The sequence below is a fragment of the Coturnix japonica genome, chromosome 18 (genome assembly GCF_054131305.1).
Source record: "Coturnix japonica strain WE chromosome 18, WE-NBRP24, whole genome shotgun sequence".
In the NCBI taxonomy this organism is placed as follows: Eukaryota; Metazoa; Chordata; class Aves; order Galliformes; family Phasianidae; genus Coturnix; species Coturnix japonica.
In genome coordinates this window covers 4,202,224-4,226,814 of record NC_140680.1, presented here as the reverse complement: position 1 = coordinate 4,226,814, position 24,591 = coordinate 4,202,224, and the positions used below count along the sequence as shown (strand labels likewise).

The 24,591-nt window shown below is 43.1% G+C and overlaps 1 long non-coding RNA gene across 3 annotated transcripts in view; it reads right to left on the bottom strand.

Annotated features, from left to right (window-relative positions):
• LOC107320235 (uncharacterized) overlaps positions 1 to 24,591 on the bottom strand; it is a 107,997-nt gene that overhangs the window by 77,491 nt on the left and 5,915 nt on the right. For all 3 annotated transcript variants that reach the window (XR_014935614.1, XR_014935612.1, XR_014935613.1), the window contains one exon: positions 1,571 to 1,725. This is a non-coding gene — a long non-coding RNA (uncharacterized LOC107320235). The remainder of the gene's footprint in view (positions 1 to 1,570; positions 1,726 to 24,591) is intronic.

The window sequence follows — 24,591 nt, the reverse complement described above, 5'->3', positions numbered from 1 at the left end:
ATGGAAGGGTATTAGAAAGGAAAAGTGCTCACCTATCTCCAAAGATCAAGACTCACAAGGAAAACTCACAAGGGAGGGATCCTCAACCAGATATCCTTCTCTAGTGGCAGTCAGCCCTTAAATGAGGTCTAAGAGAGTTGCAGCCAGGCTGTACCCCTTCCAGTCACACAGCTGAATTGCCTTCACCTGCGCTCCCAAGGCTGACCGGGTCCTTCCCTCAGGTGCTCAATCAGCGGTTCAGGCCAGGACTCAACAGTTACCACAGACCAGGTGACGCTTTGAAATAGACCCTACAATGATGTCATAAGGGAGGGAGGGAATTAACACTTTGATCAGCTCTGACCATCCAGGACTCCACCAGGACCTGGATCAGGTCAGAGAACACTGCTGCTTTGCCAGATGATTTGCAAGCAGTTCGCACATTCACTTTAATCATTCATATAAACTGAGTCATGTCATCACTAGACTTTAATCGGGCTCTCTAGAAGGCATTTGGTGTACAGAAGTCTCAAACCTTTATAATAACAACATTTTAAGCATAGGAAGCGTTAACTTCTCTTGCCATTTCTTCAGTATTCCAAATATTAGAGACATCTCTAGCTTGAGCACCTTTCCTCATCCACCAGACACCGCCACTCACAAGAGTGAAAATCTTCCCTACCTTCAAAACAAACACCACAAAACAAGCAAAGCTTGGCATCAAAATGGGAGGAAGGATAAAGTTCACCTTAGGACCATGCAGCCAAAAGCTAGTATGCACCATGAAAAAATAAAGAAAGCAACAACCTGTTAACAAAGTAAACATGGTTTGGTCAGTTTCATAAAGGCAACTGTATGACTGAAGAGCCAACTGAAAAACAATCAACATGCAAGGAATACAAGAAAATGCCCAACAAATGGTATTCTCTCCCATTTCTTATCCTCACCTAACACACAGAATTAACATACAGCTTCCTCTCGCTCTAAATCAGTAGAACAAAACAAAGACAGCATTTCAAAGCCTGCTTAGTAATATAGAGCACCTTCTGTTCTACATACATCCATAGCAAAAACATCTCAGCTTGTTTTGAGATTTAATTCTTGTTTTTCTCTTCAACTTTATGGTTTAAAAAAAAAAATTAACAATAATAACAAGCAAGAGAAAATATATCGATATACCATTTCCAGCCTGGATTTCCCTGAGACCTCTGCGTCTACTTTTCACAGGTGTTATACAGTGACAATAATGAAAAGATGGTAGTAAATACCCAAAAGATTATTTACAGGAAAAACTCACCCATATGGAAGTTTTTGGTCTGCTGGGAAACACTGAGGCAATCTCCACACCAAGGAGTAAGCTCCAAAAGATGCCTTAGTGGTGGTCAGCCCTTAAATGAGTTCTAGAGGAGGTGGAGTCAAACTCCACCCCTTCCGGGAGCACAGCTGAATTACTCTCACCTGTGTTTCCCCACAGCTGACCCGATACTTGCCTCAGCTGATTAATCAGAGGTTCAGGCTGTGATTACCAGTTTCCCATACAGACATTATATGTTTTTGAGAAGCATTTGAACATGGAAAGAAGGAGACTTACCAGGTAGTGCTGGAGGAAGCATCCCACAGGCAGGAGAAGGGCTGCAGAGCTGCAGTCAGAGACAGCAGACAAGTCAAACTGTGCACCTTGCCAGAGTGGAGAGGAGCATTTCAGGTATTCTCATCAATAGCATCAGGGAGAGAAGGCTGGAAGGCCTAGAAAGGAAGAGCAGAACATTGCTGTTTAAATAACCACACTGTAGACACAAGGACACAAGCCAGAGTCTAGGCTGAGCAGTTCAATTGGTACCTTTACATATTTTTAGCCCAGGTTCCCAACGAAACCAGTGGCTCAGCACATGCAGATTAGTAACCACTCTTGATTACTTTATCAGGAAGAAAAACAAGTGCATTGCTATCTGGGAACAGCTTAACCTTTTCTGAGAATTTACTAAAGTCATGCTATTTTTCCTTGGCTCTGCCCTCAGCTCACCAATGGATGTTGTCACCTGCACGACAACATGAGTGTATGGGAAATTGGTAATCACAGCCTGAACCTCTGATTAATCAGCTGAGGCAAGTGTTGGGTCAGCTGTGGGAGCACAGGTGAGAGTAATTTAGCTGTGCTACCAGAAGGGGTGGAGCTTGACTCCACCTCCTCTAGACCTCATTTAAGGGCTGACCACCACTAAGGCAGCATCTCTTGGAGATTGCTTCTTGGTGTTTCCCAGCAGACTGAAGGTGTCCATATGGGTGAGTTTTTCCTGTAAATAACCTTTTGGATATTCACTACCATCTATATGTTACTGTCACTGCACAATGAGCAACAGCTAAAAAGTGGCAACAAATAGGCCAGAAGAACCACAGCATCCCACCCAGGAGCCTGAAAGCAATATTCAATACTACACACTATCCAGCCATGCTGCACTGCAGTGTGTGCTTATGCAGGTAATATATAGAGGGAGGGGGAAGAACAGCAGCAGAACAGTAACTACTTGCCTGAAAGGCATTTCACATGGGAGCACCATCTTGAAATTAATTCCCATCAATTTTTAAAGTGGAATTTTAAATAGACTTGTAATTGTTTAGAAGTCTGGCACAAATCTGCCTCTTGCCAGTCCAACATTTAGAAACTTTCACCTATGGAAAAATTCTATTCTCATTAGCAGAGGTGCCTGCACTGAAGCTGAATAAGGAGAAGTTTAAATTAGTCAGAAAACCATCACGTTTAGATGAGAACAATGTCCTCCCAGGGAGCAGCACTTAAACTGTCTTTGAGATTTCTGGAGGAAGGACATTGCTCAGTGTTGCTCTTTATAGGAAAGTCAACAGCCTGAAGAAAGATGGATTGTTTCTCACAGCATCCATAAGAGCTTTAATCAAAACGTATCATATTGTTACAGGGCATTTGAGGTTAAGCTCCCAATTTTGTTTTTTTTCTCCTCTATCTTATTTCAAACAGCTGGGAAATCTGGATGAGGAACAGATGTGGCAGTGTGAATGCAAAAAAGGTGCAGAGCAAAAGGGAGAGAAGCACATCACCCCATGCATGGAACCACACAGGTTTACAAAGGAACAGCCACAGTCAGAAATATGGCTGAACCCACAGCTATGGGTTCTGCAGGGAACACAGCCTGCGTTAGGACAGAGCTCCAAGAAACCAACGACAGCAAGGATGCTGGTTCCACTTCTTTGTGCAACTCATCTCAACATTTTGTTGTCCTCAAAGGAAGCACCAGAGGCTCCATTTTAGCAATACCACGAGCAAAGAACTCAAGCAGCATAGCAGCTCTGAGCAGTGCTCCTGTGAAGAGCTGGGAGAACACAAGGGTAGAATGGCACATGGAGTCAGAGAGGTGCTGGGCACAGCATGCAGTGTGGTAGATCAGCAATAGCAACAGGGCTGCACACGAGAGCTTACACCCTTCATTTTTATATTTGGACACCTAGAGTTACTGAATGTATTATTTTGTTCTATTACAGGAAGACAGACAGCCCAGCTGATGTCTTTCTGGAGAATCTACTTTGCTAAGAGGGTCAGCTATGTACAGACTTATTGAGATGCTGGTAAAAAGTGTCCCCCACAATCTCTTTGAAGCCCAAAGAAGCAATGATGATTCGAGACCCAAAGAATGGCTCAGGTTAGAAGGGACCTTAAAGTTGATCTAGTTCAAACACCCCCCACTGGATGACCCAACACACACTATCCAAGCCACAAAAACCCCTGTCATATGGATCAACCCAACTGATTTTTCTAAGAGATCAAAGTGCTTGTTTTGTCAGAAATAACTTCCTCAATTTGTGCCCTTAAAAGACATGTTTAAAGTGCCTGTAATTATTTTTCTGATGGGGAGATGAAGTTGTCATTGAGATGAGGGACAAAAAAAATAAAGGGTATAGAGTGAAACCCCCTTGGAGCAGTAATAAATCTTCAAGTGATTAAACATACTCCAAAAGGACTCCATTTCTTCTGCCTCTGTGAACAATCACAAATGGAAGTCCACCGAAGTGCAGCGAAGGAGATATATTCCCTATTGTTCAGCAAGGGATGCTGAGGCACAGAGATGCTCATCATCACATCTGGTGCCTGTGTGCTGCCCTCCTCTTTGTTCATAGAGAAAGGAGCCAGGAAAGCCCTTACCCCCCTGGGTAAGCACAGAAGCAGCAAGATCATGCTCTGAGCACAGCCTGGAGTCCTGTGGGAGAGCAGAGGACTCCTCCTGACATCTGGGTTGCTGGCAGCAGCTGGGGACAGAGCTCTAGATGTGGTAGCACAAAAAAAATGACAAATAAAATCAGCACAGGTGTGTTCATTGCCCCAGAACACCCTGGGGGATATGGCAGTTCAGGAGAAACAAGTCCTCTGCTTCCAATTTACATGTTGGCTTTGGGCTGCCAGATAACAGTTTGCAGATAGGATTATTAGGGACTTGGCCTCTCTGAAAGTCTCCTTAGGTGACATCAAAAATAGTCATTCAAACATATTGCATATTTTTAAATATAAAGGAATGGTAATTATTATTATTATTTTTTTTAAATATGCCATCAAAATCCCTAGATGGAAACTGGCTTTTCTTTTTAAAAGGAGCAAAATCCTCTACATAGAGATTAGTTTTATTCAATGAGAGCAGAAGCAGGCCTCAGTGCAGCACCGCCGAGCAATATTGGGTAATTACAAGATAAGAGTAATTCACCTGTAATTCTGGTTAAAGGATTGCTTTTTACAACGTGAACAGCACTAAGGCCATCCAAAACCAACTTAAATTAGGAGCAATTTCTTCTCTGGAGAAGCAGTGACGCAGTGGCAGGAGGGGGGTCACCATCCCCAGAGGTGTTTGAGAACCATGGAGATGAGGCACTGAGGGATGGGGTCAGTGGGCATGGTGGGATGGGCTGGGGTTGGACTCAGGGATCTCAAAGATCTTTTCCAACCTTAATGATTCTGTGACTCTATGAAATACCCTCCAAATCCTCACACCCAGCACGTCCTACTGGCTAAACACAACTTCAGTAACTGAGTCATGCAACAGGAACTGCCAGTTAAGAACAAAAACAGATTAATGGATGCTAACATCTACACTTGGATTGCTCTATAAGTCCACCTGTAAGTGCTGGCAGTAAATTGCTGTGGCCAATGAAAATAGTCCAAGGAAGATGTGAAATAATAGAAGAGTTCCAAAAACAAAAACCAAACAGTCACTGAACAGAAATTTGCACATCTCAATCAATCTCACAAAACTCATTTTCCTCTGTTCTAAGAGGAATTGTCTGTGTCCAGCCCTTGTTCTAACAGCCGTTCAGCATCACATACATGCTTATTCTTAAGAAATTCTGAACAAAGCATTCAGCTGAAAATGATTTCCCCCGAGGAGGGAAGAAGAGAACAAACACGTGCCAGATGCTTCTGGAAGGCAGTCAGACTCTGCAAGGCTGGGAACAGCACCGGGACCAAAATGGGGCACAATTACCAGTGCTACATTAGATTAATTTTCATTCTGTTTTCCTCTCAGGCTCTGCTGCAAAAACAAAAGGGATGAGATCCAATGAAAGCACTTTGCATGGGAAGAGAATGGCAGAACAAGGTTAAAGTTCCAATGTTTAAATGCATCTTTTTTGCTCCACTTCAGAACTTGTGCATACCTGTGTGTTTGCATGAGACTTCCTGGCTGTTGAGCTGAAAACACCAATACTGCTTTTCTTTTTATCTGCTCAGTGAGAGTTCAGCAACCTTCCCATCTGCACACATTGGCTTTGGGAAAACTATTTGCACAGAACTGATTTTTGTGTTTTGGCAATCATACACCAGTGCTAATGACAGTGGACCTATCTGGAATTTGCACTTTGGATTATTATTATTAATAAATGTTACTTTGGATCACTGACCTCTCATTCCTATTTATGCAGTTTCCACTTTCCTGTTCTCACGTTGTAATACCAAGCCACAGATAGTCTTCCTTTTGAGGATGGACGTTTGGGGCAAAACATGAGGTTGGGTTAAAAACGTTGATTTTCTGTATATCAAAATTACAACAAAACAGATTCACATTTGGAAATACTAAAGATTAAAGGGGAGGGGGCGGGGGGAGGTATGTTTTAAGCAAAGGACAGACCTCTAAAACGTCCATTTTTCTGCAAAGTAAACCATCAGAAATTGCTTTGTGAGAATTTGGAGAGAAAAAGGACAAGTCACCCACACCCCCTGTGGAGAAAAGGACCTACTGGAATCATCCCCTCCCACCTGGTGTGTGGTGGTAGAGGTGTAATGCACGGCAGGCAGGAGTGGCTGTGGATTCATGGATCCATTATGGGCCTTTCTGTGCCTCAGTCATCGAAGTTGAGAAACGATAAGAAAACCGTCTGTTCCCTGGTGCCACCTTAGTATCACAGTAACTGCATTTAGATTCCTTGGATATAAGCCAGTTCCTTCGAGCCACACTCACCTGCTCCCGACAGCAAATACTGATGATAATTAAGGCTGAGATTAGCAGAGGTGTCTAGGGGGGATTCGGATGCTCATGGGAACATGCAGCACTGAAGCTCCCCACCTTTGGATTTTACTCCAACTCTGATTGATCCCCCCTCCTCCCCAGCAGCATTTCAAGCGCACACGTGCAGAACAGCAACACTTACAGGGGCAGCATCCTCACGTCGGCTGTAGGCAGAGAATCCCGTTGCGGCAGTAAATGCGCCCGTTCCAAAAAGCATTATTTCCATTCTGGTAGACTCCTTTAAGCAGGGGCAACTTTCCAGATTACCGAATGAATGGATAAACCCAGTGCTGGATCAACAGAGGAGTGTGGAGAGAAGGAAAGAGAGGGCTGGAAGGAGCCGGACCGTTCCCCCCAGATGCCAGGGAGAACAAAAACCCTCCGTTGGTGTGCAGGAGCAATTTGCTTCCACTTTCCAGGCTCTCAGAGGGCAAGGAGAGGGATGAGATCCTCTCTCTTTGTTCTTTATTGCTTGGTGCATTTGCATAAAAAGAGGCTCTTTGTTATTTAAACACTCATCTGCACCCAGTGCTTATCCTCATTTTCGAGTTATAATCCTCTATTAGCGATGTGTCAGTCACACGGCTGCGGGGATGGCCTGAAGGTTAGACTGCAAAAGCTGAGCTTCAGGGCTTCCCATGCACGAGGATGCTGAGCCTTGAAGCATCCCATTTTCCAGCGGGTGGGTCTGAAGGTTGGCACTGGTGCAAGACACAGAATTAGAAGCGTGCCATTGCTTCATTGTTCAGCCTAGGAAGAGCCGAGGAGCACTACAGGCTGAATGGGAAAGCATCTCCTCCAGCACAAGCAAGAGATGAACATCATTCTTCTCCCATGCAAACAGAAAGAGGAGCAACTGAAGTCAGTGCAAGGCACCATTAGACCAAGTGGTAATGGAAGGAGCAGAAGTTTCTGAACTAGCTTTTAAAACCCAGTGAATATTCTGTATCACATGTAGGAACACTGTGTCAATTTGGCTTTCCATATATACCAGCAGCAAACCGAGTACTGCTACAAGGAGATGAAATGGTTTGTTACCTTATCCAGGATTCCTCTGTTCAAGTAAGGAAAGAGCAGGGAGCTAAATTAAATACTTCAGTAATCACAAGGTAATGAAATGTCAATTGGTCATTGCAACGAGGAACGCAATAAGAGTCTGAATTACAAGTGTGCCGGTTCTGATCCTTAAGGTATTTTCTGTTAGGTTTTTGTGCAATTTCCTACATAACTCTCCACAACTATGAGATGTGTTTAAAGGCACTCCATGGCATCCAAGGACAATTTCATCTGATAGGGCACTTTAGTCCCCACAACTTCAAAGTCATAGATTCACATCTTTTCCCAAGGTACCATCCTGGTCTGTACCCCCAGTCAACCCAAAGCAGAGGCTGTCCTTGAGGTGGGTTGAACAAGATGGAGAGAAATGGTTTAGAAGTACCAGTCCTGAAGAAAACCTGCCCATTTTTGTACTTTGTACTTTGCTTCAAGTCCAGAAATTGAAGGGATTTTGCCAGTCTTTCACCCAAGTCCTGCTACTTATGCCATTTGTGAGGACTTACCCCCATTTTCAAGTGGGGTATCAAGAACATACGATCAGAAGGAAGTAATAAGGCAAAAAAAGCACTTGCAGAATTTGACAGAATCTAAACATGTAGTAACACAATGGAGCAACCACAGCAGAGCAGTGACGTCTGAGGCAGCAGCCATAGGCACAGGAATAAAGAAAAGAAACTGCTTACCTTTGGAAGGCCTCATGTACCACAGGAATCTCCAACAAGATCCCCTCACCTTCACTGCTTAAATGTGGACTGGGAAAGGGTGGATCCTGGCTCCATCCTTTTCAGTCACTCAGGAACATTGTATGCACCTGAGCTCCCCTGGGCTGGCCCTCCTTTCCCACCAGGTCCTCCACCACTGCACTGCTGGGACTCAGCATTTCCACTACAGCTGTGATTTTTGATTCACTATCAGCTGATCTAAACATTGTTCACTGCCTCTGAAATACCAAGCAAACCATGAAATAGAACCCTGTCTGTGCCTTACGTTTAGTACACTGAAGAAATCAAAGGGTTCCTACAAAGGCTTAATTCCTTACTGATAAAGGGAAATGGAGCCCCATCCTGAGTTCCACAGCTGTTCAGGGCTGCTCTTTCAGCCTTTCCTGAGTCTCCATTGTAGGAGCTGATGGGACCCATAAACATACTGTGGAAAAGGCTTCAAAACCAGTAGGATCAAGGTGGTTTAATTGGAGAAGGCAAGATCTTGTCCACCTGGCAAGTCTCCAGCTTGCAAACCAAGGCATGATTGCAATGTAAATACGACTGAAAAACAAAAGAACAGACCCCCTACTCCATAACATGAGATGAAATCTGAACCAAGTCAAAATACAGTCAACCCCACAGCACCACGTTGCTACAGAACAGTGTTTACCTCCAGGAAAAGAATTAATACTGGGACAACTCAGGAAGACTATTTTAGATATACAGTGTTGAAATATTAATATTGTTGGTAGAAACAGTACATGAACCTACTATTCCGCAAAGTCTGGCCAAATACACTGAAGTCAAACACTGAATAAGTAACCAGAAAATCCATATCTTAACTGTTAGTTTGGATGCCTGTAGCCAGTCACACAATTTGTTCTGTCCTGCGTGTAGCTGGAGCAGCTATGACAAAAACAACTTGTTAGGCACTTTTTGTAGGGTTGGGAAAATATGTTTTAGAAACTCCACACAGTCTTGTTTACAACCATAAAGTAATAACTGCCGTGCTGAAAACTGGGGGGATACAATTACTTTGGTCAGTGGAAGAGGTTTGACTTTGGGACCTGTAGGATAAAATACAGTATAACTATTTCAAATCTGTTTCTCACAAAGGTAATAATAAAAGAGCTTAAATAGAGACCCTCAATCTAAAGTAGTATAATACAGTAGTTCTACACAACTACCACCACTGAAGCTGTTTTCCATTTACGCCATCTTGCCTGTATTGCTCTCACTTGAAATCTTGCAAGGATGGATCTCTGCAGAATACCCAAAAAATAAGTAGTATTTGTTGCCCAATTTCCCCTCCAAATTCCTCTTGAGAAGCAGAAATATCAGCTGTAGAGCAACACAAAGCAGCATGTCAAATTTCATTCTGCAGTCAATGTAATATACTTTGATCAATGCAGTGGAGCTTTTGCCACTTCAGAGTTAAATACTTCTCAGCATTTCAACAGATGCAAATATAAAATTCATTGGGTACATCTTTAAATTTATAAACAACCCATGAAGGACAGAAGGACTAACACAATGGGTGACATAGTCCATCAGGTTGTCAGTGATTCAAGCCATGATTCAAGTCATTGAAGGCTGCATAAATCAGACAAGAAGGTAATAATGTTTTCTTTCATGCCCTAGACTGCAGGCAAACAAAAGGGATTCAGTTCCTTCTTTTAACCAGTGGTGTCCAAGTCCACATTTCTAAAGAACGCAACCAAATCATCCAGTTGCGAGTTCCTCAGGGCTCCTGCTCACCACATCTGGTGCCCAGGTTGCCCAGAACATACGCAGGACAGATATGCTCCTTCTCTTGTTGAATGTTTCAATATTTCTCATGAGCCCTTTTTGCCAAAGGGACCCAGGCTGGAATTCTGTGTATCTGATAGGCCCATAAGAGTACACAGCTATTTGGCCACAAATATATGCCAGTGATGACCCATAGAGTATGTAGATGCTAAAGTAGTTTTCAGATGCATGAAGTTCACCATAGAGATACTTCGCGTGGCACAGAAATGCCATCCAGCTCCCAGATACCAGGGGTTCAGGAGGGCAGAATTATAAATGGGGTAGAAAATGAATTAGATAAAATTCAAGAAGGACAATACATTAAATGGAATCATTTGGATGCAAGTGGTAGCTCCAAGCCTTCATTTCTGATTGCTGGGAACTGAAAGGACAGAAGAAATCTCATTGTGTATACAGTTTCAAGTACATTTAGATTTTTTTTTTTAACTTGTTCTATTTCATCAGTAGCAAATACGAAAGGCTGGAAAGTACGCCAGAATTAAAATACACTTCATCTGGAACATGGAGTTCATAGACCACGATCCTACAGCACCACTGGGGTCCGTTCTGCCCCTCGCCTTTTCTCAGGGTAGGAGCACACCCAGAAGCGTGGGCGGCTCTAAGGCTCAATAAGCAACATGGAGAAGTCGGATGTAATTTGAAGATACAAGGAGGATCTGTGGCTGCAGCTGTTTGAATGCAGGCCACCTACATCCCTCATTTTTTCCTGTGACAGAAAGGTAAATGGAGATCCTCCCTCCTTCACACCAGGAAATATAAAGTAGGAGATTACAGTTATTACAACCACCTCTTGTTTGAAACAAAGTTCAAAGGCTTGTCTTCTTTAATCAGTCTTCCAGTAGACTAGCGGGGCTGTAAATCTCACTTTCATAGAACCAAAGCACCAGGGCTAAATCAGAGTTTTTCCCTCTGTTTCCCTTTTCAAAGCAAAGCACAATGCAAAGGAGCTCAGATGAAAAAGTTAACTGAACTGATGATACAAGCCACAACACTTTCTTCAAGGAAAGCAAAAGGCAAGAGGTAATAAAGCATCTTGGCTCCAATACCATATGCTGGCAAGGCATTTTCAGGAGCAGATATAATGAATATTCAGCAATCTCTGGGTATTGTGGTATAGCAAAGTGCCTCTGTCAGGGGAGTCATTTCTGTGGCTGAGGTGAGAAAATAATAGATCTCCACTTGGCAGAGGTAACCACAGACACGTTAACTCAGAGCACACAGACCTCACTGGGTAATGGCCGGCTGGAGATTATTAATGAGTCCATTAATGAGCGTTTCCACTGTGATGAAGTGGCGAAGGAGCTTTTACCATATGTGCACTGAGTAAACCTTGGAATTAAAGGTTCAAGAAAAAACATATATGGAAGAAAAACAACCTCCAAAAACAGGAATAAAAGCAGAGACTCATCTCAATGTGCTGTGCTATTTAACAGCACCCACAAACATACAGGAATGCTGTTTTGTTCACAGACAGCAAAGATCTCACTAATACACGAGCAGGAAGAGTTTCTTGCTAGGATTGCTTCTGAAACCATCAAAATGCTTAATTCCATTCTCCATCTTCGTAATAGCTCAGACATCATTCAGTCTGGGTTTTTTCCAGTCTAGACTCACTAATGATAGCATGGGTTTTATATGGCCCCTCAAACACAGCAAAAAATGGAGAGCAGAAACCAGGTCAAAGGGAAAAGCGTGCAAACCATCTGGGGGGTCTGTGTCTGGTTTTGGGGCATATTGTAATGATTTTGTAAACCCAAAAAGATTGGGCTTACCTCTACAAAACTGAGTAATTCAATTCATTCTTGAGGCTGCTGTGGTTTGATACTACACATCCATTTTGGTTTTACTTTGACTAGGTACACATGTCCCCCTGAACAAAAAGTGCTTATCTGTAGCTGTAGAACCCACAGAAGTACAAGGCAACAGCTCACAGAAACAAAGATTGAAGAGAATCTGTGTTTATCAGTCTCCAATTTGCTGCTGTAGGAGCTTGATTAGAAAATAATAACAGTCTCACTGTATCTGTCAGAAGATTCTAATTCAGGGTCCTATCTCTGGCAGCCAAAGCAGGCGAGATGCATCAGAACTCAACAACAATCTTCCCTTCTTTATCATCACAATACATTTCCTACCATTATTCTTTCCTCTGTCCTTCATAATTCCTTTACATGGCTGCCATATCTGCATTGAGAGCCCCCAGGACACTGCACACCTTCTCGTTTCTGCTGTAAGCTGCAAAACCTGCAATCCCCAGCAGCCCTGTAGCTACTGTTCATGTCCTCTGGATGCTTATCTCAGCAGATATACAATCAAAACCTGCAGCTGTCTGGTAGACACTCAGCTCTGCAGAAGGCCAGCAACCCAGTTCTATCATCCTAGATGGTGCAACCATCTCATAACCTGAAGACTTGAAACTTGTTCATATTGCATTGTATTATTTTTTTTTCTTCTTTTTGTCTTCTTTTCTATTTGTATAAATCTGCTCTTAGCCCCATTTTTCCCTAAAGGAAACATGAGAAGGCACTGAGTCATGCTCTGCTTTCCTAGAGAAGATGTTTTCTGCATTGCTCTCCTGTTAATTCTCAAGCATTGCACAGGAACTAGAATGACAAAATCCACCCTTCTATCAACATAGGCACACCCCAGGGATTGGGATATTTGCAGAGTTAAAGATACCTATTTATCAGCAAAAAAACTCATCTCTCTTCATCCTCTGTGGGTTTCAAAACACCTCAGAGCTGCAGAGACATGACTTCAGAGAGCAGACTGATTAACTGGAGGAGTTCTGTGGTAAATCAAGGATGGGAAGAAATGACAAGCAGAAGGTGGAGGCAACTGCACAATGCTCCTGGGACCACACTGGGGGCTGCTGGTGCTGCAGTCAGCCCTGCTCTCAGAGCCTTGCAAAGTGCCAAGTGAGATCCACATCAGCAATCCTACAAATCTATGATGCAATGGATCCACCCTGCCCAGCCACCCACCCAGCATCTCCCTGTGCATAGACACCTCCAAAGGTAAGGAATCACCCACCCACCACTATGCAAACTCGATCCCATAAACTCTTCTTAGAGTTAAATGGATGAAAGGCACAGACAGAAAACATTTCCCTGCTTTTACTATTCTAAGCTACAAAACAGCCTCTAAATGCAAAGGTCTCAATTTCAGCTCAAGGTGTTGGACCAACACCTGCATTAACCATCTGAGGACAATGAGGGGACAGTTTCAGGCATGGCCTGGTACCCCAGCTGGCAAACTGACAGCAACCCCGTATACCAGTATGTGCTACATAAGATATCATCATTGCTACCATTCTCCACATGAGCCACATGAACCCAAGAGAACTTGGATAATGTCTGCAGTTTTATTGCACAGCTGTAACTCCCACAGGGCTTGTGCTCAGGCAGCCAATGAGTCTGAGCTACAGTCCCATTGCCTGCCATAGGGCAGAAGCATCTAGGCACCAAAACACCCAAGCTTGCATGCAACAGACTGTTAAGGCAGCATCAGACCAGTGCCAAGCTGCTGCAAAATGGCTGACAGCCATGAAGATGCAGGCAAGTTAATTTAAAGCGGTCTATGCTGCAGCACAGACATACCCAGAGAAACAGCACCATAGGGAAATGTACATAGCACTGACACTATCAGTCAGGACAGTGAAGGGTGAAGTAGCTTTCTCTCTCCTGGCAAGGTCTGAGACTCAAAAGAATTCACACATACAGCAAATAAATGAAAAGAAGATTGCAATATGCGGGATTACCCATCTTCTTTGGTGTTTCCGAGTCATGAGGTGGATTCTACACCCTGAAGCCCTACCAAGAACAGGGATCCAACAGAGTAAGAGAATGGAAAGGGAGATCTCAGTTCATTTGCTAAGACTCTTGCTTGTGAAATTAAATGCTGTAGATCCAGTATGATGAAGAACAAAACATGGCACAGGCAGAGTTCCAAATCCTCTAGAGTGTGTCTGGTTACTCAGATGCCATCAGCACACTCTTAAGGAATCATGCCTTCAAACATGGGAGTTTGGCAAAACTCAGCCAACTTCACTAGAAAAAGTAATAAGGTTTATGAACTCTGCTGAGAGCCCAGCTACATACCAACACCTGCACTGACACCTGTCACTATGAGGTTTCTTTACCTGTATGAGGAGCATCTCACACAGAACAGAGGTATTCTTTGGTTACCAGGCTGGTTTGAGAGGTCTGAGGTTTCCACTCCCAAAGAAGTGAGCTAACAAACAGTACATCCCCTATACAACAAACATCTTCCCCATCCCTGGAAAAACAGTGCAAGCAAGACAACCTCTGCCAAGTTCTGCTGCAACTATGACAGTTCCAGCTGCTTTGTTACACACAGGGTGTGGGATCCTCTGGAGCTCCTCTGGAAGATGTGGGTTATGTAGGGGCTGTGTCGGACTGTGAGATGCAGCAGGAGGCATTTAGCTGTGACAGCAATGGGAGCTGCACAGGCAGAAGACAGAGCTAATTAAGTAGCCTTATGGATATTTATGTTACCCATAAAGGCCCACGAGGCTCTTAGCAAGGGTGTCATATCAGGTCATCGTGCCAGGGAGAGCAGCAAGAGGGCTTTGCTCCTTCTCAGACATGTAACGCGAGTGACTGAATGAGTGCATACGGGTGTCTGGCATTTCATGGGAAACTGAGCTTTAATGAGTTGGGAGAGAACTCGGTTCATCTTGCTGTGCAGAGACATCCCTTCCCCTCCGTGCAGATCAATGTGACATCTGGACAGAAATTACCCCTTTCCTTTCTGACTGTTCCATCAGGGCCAGTTGCTACCATGCCGGCTCTATGCAGCTGAGGCAACAGCTGCCTCCTGGTCAGGGAGCCCAAGAAGAGAAGGAAATGTAAGGACAAAATTCCAAGCTACTACGCAGAGCATCACAAACACAGGCTATGGCCAAGCCCCATTTTCCATCCCACTGTCTGCAACATCACTGGAGTCTCTAATATACAGAAATACCTTAGCAGCCCAGCACTTGGAAAGGTGGAAATGAGCAGAGGTGTGAGAGATTCATAATACTGAGCAACAGAAAAAGGGAAATCACAAAGCTTTCAGATCACGATATCTTTGGCCTGAGGTTCCAAGGAGAAACACATGTGGTCTCAGTGACCAAAAAGGGGCAGACAAAGGGTTGCAATAGGTTGTCTCAGCTCCTCAGCCAAGCCTTCACTGCAGGTGCCAGAGACACAGGCTTTGCTCCTTACAGAACATGCAGGGCTGGTCAGCAATTTCCACAGGACTGTGTGAGTGGGATGTGCAAGGTGAAGAGTGCAACCACATACTGAAGGAGGTGGGGAGGGTAGGAGGAAAGGAATGGTTCCGGTTTAGGTTTTTTTATTACCTCATTTGCTTTAAATACATTTTGAACAGACTCTGCTAAGCTCAGGAAGACTTACACTAAATTTAGTCAATTAAACAGCGGATCAATAACTTAAATTTTTTAAAAGTCACTTTTAAAGCCAACTGTGAGCCTCCACAGAGAGGACTGTACTCTTTCAATGGATGTAATTTAAACATGCACAGTTCAGGCCACATCCTGGCACAGGTGAGTCTTAAGCACCACTGATTTTCCTTCTCTTGTCAGGGTGTTTTCAATTCCACAGCCCCTACAAACACACTGCTCAGTCTGCACACAGACCACCTGCAGCTCAAACACACAGCTCCTGCCACTTGAAAGAAACAAACCAAAAAGCCTTTTGCAAAGAAAACCCTCCAGGCAGCTGTGTTTGAAGAAGCAAAGACAAAAGCTTTTGCAACTAGTGCAGGCTTCACAGGCTCTCCTGGGCATGCGACTAAATGCAGCTTTCCCTGGAGAACTTATTTCTTCTTCCCTCCCTACCAGTTTCTACAAAAGACAGCCTCTTTGGAAGCCCAGCCAGGACTCCTCTGTGGATCAAACAGCTCAAACACGCTCCCTGCTATAGGAATTCTGTTCCTATCCTTGCTGTGCTTCACCAGGGCAGTGCCCAGAGAGCACAAAGTAGTCGGTTCAGTCCAACAGAGAAAAGCAATGTGATATCAAACTGCACCCACTAGTGAGGCTCCACAGCACTTCCACATTAGGCTCTCTTTATTTCAGTGGAGATGTCTAACTCTGCCCTTTGCGAGCCTAAAAAGGGATCCCAGAGCCGATGTTCCTGCCAGACTCATATGACTCAATGTAGATGTATATGGACCCCACCAGTGCAGGCCCAGACACAAACTGAAGGTCAATGTACAAATGCATGCAGGCAACCTTACTTCAACCCTTCTCCCTCCTCTCCCCAGCAACACAACATTTCTGATCTGTGGAGAGCATGCAAGGATAGCCCAGGCTGTGCAGGGTGAGGTGATAGGGTCTCATGTTATTTCCTCTTGGTGCAAATGTTACTTCTCCACCTGAGTAATTAGGCTGTGAATAGGCCACATTTTCCTTTCTCAGCCCTTACTTATACCACTCCATTCTGCTTGGGCCCTAATTACAGAGGATAATAAATCCAGCTAGATAGTGCTTTTCTGAAGAGCAATTTGGTTTTATTTTTCCCAGCACTAATGAGTTCATTAATGGAGGGATTTTCCCTCCTCCCTCCCCTCTCTTAATCTGTGTTTCCTTATATAGCATCACACACACGGGTAGTGCTCCCATTCCACAGCAGGTGATGTCTTTTCCCAACCCATCTCCTGCACTCCCCTGACAGCAAGAGGAGTAAAGCAGTGCACCTCCTGACCTTTTCCTTCTGTCAAAGGAGATGGAAAGCAAACATGATTAATATCTCTGTTAACTAGCACCAGGAGGATCAGTCAGCAGCTCACAAATGTGGCAAACACTGGACTAGTGCAGCCTGCCAGGTCAGACCCAGCACAGGTCTGGGAAGGCAGCTGAGTGCTGGGGGAGCAATTTAGCTGGGAGAAAGGGGATGGGAGAAAGACAGCATATAGTTCTTATCAAAACAGCTTTTTCACTCAAATCAAAGTGAGAAAAATACATACAATGAGAAAAACTTGCTAACAACAAGGCCTTCCTCAGTCAGCCTTTGTGAAAATTCCACCCTCAGTTTTTGTACCCAGGAAATTAAATCAGAATTTCCAAGGAAAGGTGTTACAGTTGACAATTATTAATCCAGCTCTAAGAGGAATCCCCAGGGTACTGACAGGAAATCACTGCATAGGTAACCTTGTCTACATTGTCTCCTCAAAGCACAGTGTAGACCCTGGAATTCCAGCTTCCATTTTCATTATGAAATGAAGCATTCTATATGTTTCAAATTCTAGCTTCAAGTTTCTATTCCAGAAACAGTTCCATTAATTCAACCCAAACTCAGTGGCAGCTGCCCTCACTCAGACTGCTCTCAGGGCATTTTCTCTGGATCCAAAGATGTGCCCACTGACCTGAGGAGCAAACACTGTATCCCCAAGTATTTCTCTTCTTGGAAATCTTTTGCAGTATAAATCTAACCTGAATCAACCAGCCCGAGACAAGGAGTGAAGGTCATGGCGGTGATGTTTGTGGTATGGAGAGATGTTGATTATTCTGGAGATTTCAGTTTTGCCTTCACGCTCCAACTTTCCCCTAAGTCCCTTCTTTGACAAAACTATTTTCTCATATCTCTCTGCAGCCCATTTATTATCCTCTCTATTAATAAACCTTCATTCCCTGATGAATGAATGCAATTTATCATTAAATTAGAAGATGAAATGGGTCTATTTTTTTTTAAACAAGGAGATTAACTACTATCAACAGGATATATCTCCATTATAAAATTCCATCTTCCTCACCGAATGCAGGAGTGGCATTGTTTAAAGCAGCCCTAAGATGAGGCAAGGCAGGAGGGACAGTCAGAGAGGTGACATGCTGCTATGTAAATAGATTGATCTAAAAATGACTGGGAAAGAAAACATGTGGTATTACAGCCATGATTCCATTTGGATCGTTCTAATAGAACACATTAAAAAAGAAAAAAAAAAGAAAAAGAGGGAGAAATTTGGGTTTCCAGGAGCTGACATGACAAAACACAGTCTAGATAATAAGAGCCATCTCTCCATGCATACACCAGCAATTAATCACAGAACAAAAAGTCAGTCAGGAAAAGCAATCAAACTAAATGTGAAGCAGCTTTGTTCTGGAAAATGAGGCCATCCTCCCAAATCATCTCTGTGTCATACAGGTCCCAGGAGCTGTCCCTCAGTAGAGCAGTGGAAGTTAACACAGGCACAAGCACAGAGTGTGTTTCCAGCACTGCTGTGGCCAAGCAAGCACATTTCCTTCAAGCTTCATTCCCTGACTTCAGTCTCTTTGTGGAAGTAAAACTGCATTCATTGCAATCCTCGGATCTGGTCTACTATAGGAAGTCAGTGGCAAAGCTTCAGTGCTTCCTGGGAGCTGTTTATGCCTCCAGAACTGCCCCTGCATGTGTCATGTTCTTCTCGGAAGCCATATCGCTGCAAGGGCTGTGCTAGCCTATTTGCCTTTCCTCCCGCATTCTTCTATCTTTAGTGCAGAATTCAACCTTGGTAGAGCATTAGAGAAGTCAGCCAGCACTATGCACCATGAAAAAAAACAAAACAAAACCAACCCATCCAGCATCATTCTATACCAGCAACCAGAGCCAACCTCCACATGCCTAGAGTACTCTACATCTATCTCTAAAGCTTAAGAAGTGATTTTCTTTCATTCTTGGATGCTAAGGAGGTGAACCATCTTCTGTCCCCACAGCTCAGAAGCACATAGTGAAGAATTGGATTTCTTCCCCTCATCACTGCCTGTGATGAGTTTTCTTTTATATGGAACACAGGTAAAAACAGGGCAAGACCAACAGTACTAAACATACTCCCTACATACTAGAGTTCCCTTCTGCTCCAGATGCAATCTTTTCTAAGGAAGCACTCTCTCGGCTGGGCTATTCACAAGCCTGCAATGAAAGAATCTATTAATTCAAAGTAAGGACTTCTTCTCTAAAGAGCTGCTGATAAAATGGAACTGATAAAACGGAGGTAATTTAAAGGTCAGATGAAATCCATCTCATGTTCATCCTGCTTTATAACGGAACAGCACCGAGATGCTTCATCAGCTAAAGGGCATTTATATGTATTTTTATTTTTTAAGAAAAATTGTTTATCTGTAACAGAGACACTGAATGCCTGATAGGAAACCTTCCCACATTAATCTACCCAACAGCTGGCATCCTGCTGCCTGCCTGGGTGTTCTTTTCTGGAAATTAAATCTCCTATCATCTTTTTATCACAATACAGAGGTAAGAATAGGGAGCCAAATGTAGCATTCACAAAAAGAGCAGAAGAAAGAGCTGAAACTGATAGGGCTGCATTAATTCAAGCATGCAAGGGATGAGTATGAGTCAAGTTACTGCTATACAGTCACATTCCTCCCATACTGCCCCTTTGTTTGACATGGGACTTAGATGCCTCACAGTCTGAATCTTGACCTTGAAACCAAATGTCTGTTCTCTTTACTCCTTTCCTTTTCTTATCTAAAGGCCAATTACGTTCCTGATCAGGTTTTTGTCCAAGGCTATATAAACTGGATGTCACCCATCAATCATAAACTCCCCTAGGCCCACCAAAGAGATTTATCTCCTCCAGCTGCTCCATTTCCTTCTGCAGCAAAAAACTGTTGCAATCAGATCTCTCTTTCCCTGCAGACTATACTCTGCCTCTATCCTTCACGTGGTCCTCCCTAAATCCCTATAATTAATATTAAATGTTACAGTTTTGCCCTATTAACACAAACTGTCCTTTCCAGAGGCAGATTAAGGGGCCTCCATTGGGGATTTCTCCTCTCCTTAACAAGTTTGCTTCTGTGATCATTGCTGACTGTGTCTCTTACTAGCTCCTAGGGGAAAGGAGTGGGAGGGAAGAAAAAGACAAACACTAGCAACTCCTTTAAAGAGCTGCAGATTATGAATTAAACTGGTGATTAACTTCCATCTTACCATCATGGCAGGTTCAGGTTCCCCTTTTCTTCCTCCCTCTGTTCTTCCTATGGGAATAACAATTGGAAATAATCACACTCACAGTTTTGACTAAGCAGTTTACTAAGTTTACTAGGCAGAGTAATTCAATACTCTTTCCTCTCTCTCTCCACTTCTTTCTCCTTGTTTTTTGTTTGTTTTTTTTTTTTTAGTCATTGTGGGGAAAAAAATAATTGCACATAAAATACTTGAGCATGTGAGTGAAGAGGAGCACAGGCATCCTCCTTCATGATCCCTCCAATTTGGTTCTTGGATAGGAAAGAAACATACTGGTTCTAAAGGCAGGTCTAGTTCCTTTCCCGGGTTGGTCCTCAGTGATATTTTAGCTCTGAATTTTCAAGAGGCATTCAGGGACAGACCTGACTCATCAGAGAGCATCACCTTCATTCAGCATCACAAGGGCTGGCAGAAAGTACCCATACTTCCAGCACCAGCCCACATCCTACAAGAGCCCATGCATCAGCACAGCCAAATTCTTCCAAGTTCCCCGAGGCTCCTTCCTACTAGCAGTTTCCAGAGGTACCTCAAGTCCAAAAGAGCAAGTAGTGATCCCCAATATGAATTTGTGAACTGGTCACCAAAGTCTTTGGCCACCTACATATTTGGTGACTTGTGAAATACACCCCCAAGCCACTTCATCTGTGCTTTCCCAGAGACTATGGGGGGCAACTGAGCTTCTCCTTCCTAAAAGCACCAGTCCCAGGGCAGACTGACCAGCTGGTGTCATTGAGGGCTTTAAACAGAAAGCAAAACAATCCTGAATCTTTCAAGCCAAGAGGAGCATGCACATTATGTGGTTCATTAGACCATAAATAAATTACTATAATCTAGGGCCGTCATGATAAATGGATAACTGAATTTTGACAGTCATAGTATCACCAAGAAAATCTGCCCCATGAGAATTCACTATGACAGTTCATCATACTAATTACAAACCAATATTATCAAAAGATTCAACATTCGTGAAGATGCTTGTTTAAAGTGAGTAACATATTCACAATCAAGATACACTTCTATAGTACACAAATACAAAATCAGAGTTAAATACAGATCTACCTGTACACACATGGCATTTATTTAAAATGTTTCAGCTCCTTCAAAGGGAACTTAATCAGTCCCTGGAGCTTTTCCTTCTGCTAGGGAAGGAAAGTGCAGCTGTATTGATTCCTAATACACATTTCTGCCACCTGAGCCATTTTATTGAGCCAACAAACTGTTTAACGGACAAGGTCCCAGAGGTCTCTGATTTTCACAGGAGCGTGGACACACACTCTGTAGAAAGCTGATGTAAATTCCAGTTAACATTACAAGACAATACATCATGTTACAAGGCGAAGCCTGGACTTCAGTCTGCCTGAAGTCCATTGGAACACCCTGTGTCATTCGTTTGCTGCTTTGACTGCATTCTGCTATTAGTTCCAGCATTTTCTAAACTCCTTTTCTCTTTTGCACCAAAACACTACAGACTTTTAGAATAAAATACGTTAGAGTTTTGGCTCATGGCTCCCATACAGAAAGCCCATGCAAGTGTTTCTCCACAAATAAATCTGCCAGCTCTCAAACACCAAGAAAAGTATTTTCGAGTAGCTTGTCTCAATGGAAGAAAGCTCTCTTAAAAATTGAATCCCATATCTAACTTCAAGCTCTTTGACAGAGATCTTCCATACCAAGGGAAAACACAGAGTGAGACATCAGACATCTCTCCCATGTTTTTTGTCCATTTAGAAGTCAGGTATTAGTCACTAATGTTCTGTTTCTCCCTTACAATGCATAAGATTGCTTTGAACCAACTCTACTTCCTGCTTTATTCTCATCATCACAGCTCAAGAGGGTTTAAGCTTAAGCAAATCAAAATAAAATAAAATTCTCCACCAGTTGAAGGTGTTGATTTTCATATGGATATATTATATGGGAAGAGAGGGGCAGGTTTTCTTTCCAGTTAGGAGAAATCTCTCCTAAACCATGAAGTACTACATGGAAAGTTGAAAAGTTCTATTTGCTGTACCAGGTGCAAGCAGAAACATGCATAGATATGTTACAGCATCTGCTACATTCAAATAGCAAGCCAAGGGAGAATACAGCATCACAGTCTTATTTGGTTCCCACTGAAAGATGCCCATTGATTTGATTTACTGCCTTTTGTTTCCAGACAACAGCTTCATAGATTCAGTAACCAAGCAGCAAATGCAAAGTGAGGCCACGTCTGGTCATAGGCATGGAGATTTAATGAGAGGATTGTGATTCCCCATGTCTCAGCCAAGCTGTTTCTCACCCTCAGTGTTCCAAATCTCCCCTGAAACCTAACAAAGCCTTTTCTCTCTGCACAGCCTACATAAATCACTTTTGTCTAATCCAATCACCTTGGTAGTGAACTATCTACACAGGAAGGGAAAGCTATCTAAAAGAAAAATGCTGTCATGTTGCAACATCATGAATGGGCTGCAATTTTTCTCTCCGATTTCTCCAAAGGAAATGCATGATATTATTCCAGTTTTCACCATAGAGAACTATATTGATGGTTGGAAGAAATCAGAGCTAGCATTTCCCCCTTTCTCCCCTCCCCCCAGGAAATTCACATTGTTTACATCCTGGCTATTGTGCTTCCATTCCTCTTAATAAATAACAGCTACTGATGCTTTGTGGGAACCTGCAGAGATTTTGTAGCTTTAGCTTTTTTGCCACATACACAGCAGGTAAAGGCAGCAACAGAATAGTACCACAGCACTTAATAGCACTTGAGTGCCTTTGCCATAACCAAACTGCAGACACAGAAGGTTCCTGCACTCAGAGTTTCTCAAACCCACGGTTACTTAAATACTTTGAAAAAATACGAGAAAATCTGGTGTCATTCCCCAGTGCATGACTTAATACTACTCGCTGTGTAGAAAGATGATCATTAGCCATTAGTTTCTTAGTAACATCATGAGATTCCACTCATCAGCAGTGGCAGTCATTTGGAGGAGGAGCCTCGTCAACTGCTGTGATCAAATAGGTCATGCACAAGCTGTTATCAAAGAGGAATGTTCCTTCCATTCATATTTTGCAAAGAGCATGACAGCAAAAATAACTATGCCAAATTCCCTTTGCTAAACCAAATGTCTATGTTGAATAGCACCTTTTGCCCAGTGGAGAATCGATTTCATTACACAAAAAGTAGAAAATTAGGAGTACACAGAATAAACTTTACAAACATCTTGTGGGGGCAAAATTTTGCCTGAGCCTGGGGCAAAGAGCAGACTGAGAGATAGCATGAAAGCAGACTTGTACCTGTCTTAGGATTTAACTCTGCAAGGGAAAATATCGCCCAAGGCAACAACAAGCTATTTGGCAAGTGTGTTGAAATCCCAAGTTTTTCCAGTCATTATGAGAAGGGCACCTGAGGCATGAGGTACCTCATTTGGAGCAGTGAGGATTTAGGTGAGGATCATGATTTATGCACAACCCAGCCAAGACCTTCAAATGACACCTTTTACTTGTGGGTGGATTTCCAGGAACAGTAACATGCAATCCTACTACAGAAGCACTCTTAATAACCCAACAGCAGCTTTCCATCTCAAATAATGGGGTAAAAGCAAGGTGTTTTTATGAAACATCATTAGCTAGCAAGCTGACTGCTTTGGATGACACTGAAGCAGAGAGAGCTTACAGAACACATTAATAAAATAAGCATATTCACTAATCTGAACAATACAAAGAAACTGCAACACTGAAGCAAGAAACACTTCAGAGAGAAGCCTCTAACAAAATGGTACATCTCAGCAGAGCAATCAAACCTAGAAGCATCTCAGATAGGTGAAAAGCTGTTTTTTCTGCTAATGCAATATGAAAATGTACCCTATTATCAGCACTTTCTGGAGCATGGAAATTGTTAGAATGGTAATACTTCCTTTTAGAGTCAAAGATCTTCATTAGAGTGAATGGAGGATCAGACCACGTTTATTCACTAAAAGAAGGATGATCCTACAGTGTTTTATTTTATCCTCTGCATGTCTGACATGCAAATATTTCCATTGTCAAAAGCCTTAAGAAAACAAATAAAACAACCACAGCTTGTTTCTTTCACTCCAGAAGACAAATTATTCCAGTTGGTCCTGTGAGCAAATTTGGGCATGTAAGAGGATGCTTCAGCACATGGACACTGAGGCGCCACTTCAGCATTGAAGGTTGTCACCTCCTCACTTGCTTCCTCAACCTACTGCTGGCAGCTGGAATTTTCCTCTGGAGGGTTTCTTGGTACCCCCCTCCAAACACACTCTGTTGATCTCAATAGATGAATAAAACAATGGAGGTAAGTAACATTTCTTTCTCTCATTCCATTTTTATGAATTTATTTTTAAACCATGACAAGAGGAACAAAGAGGGTGAGGCAAACAGCTCTTGGTGTGACACGTATGCCTCAGTGTAAGTCTCTCTCAAAACCTGGTCCCCACTCACCTCAAAATAAACAGCTTCTTTCTTTTACAAGCAAGACACAGGATAGAAAAGTTTTATTTCCTGCAACACCTGAGGGTTGCTGAGGCAGAAACAGGGAGCTGC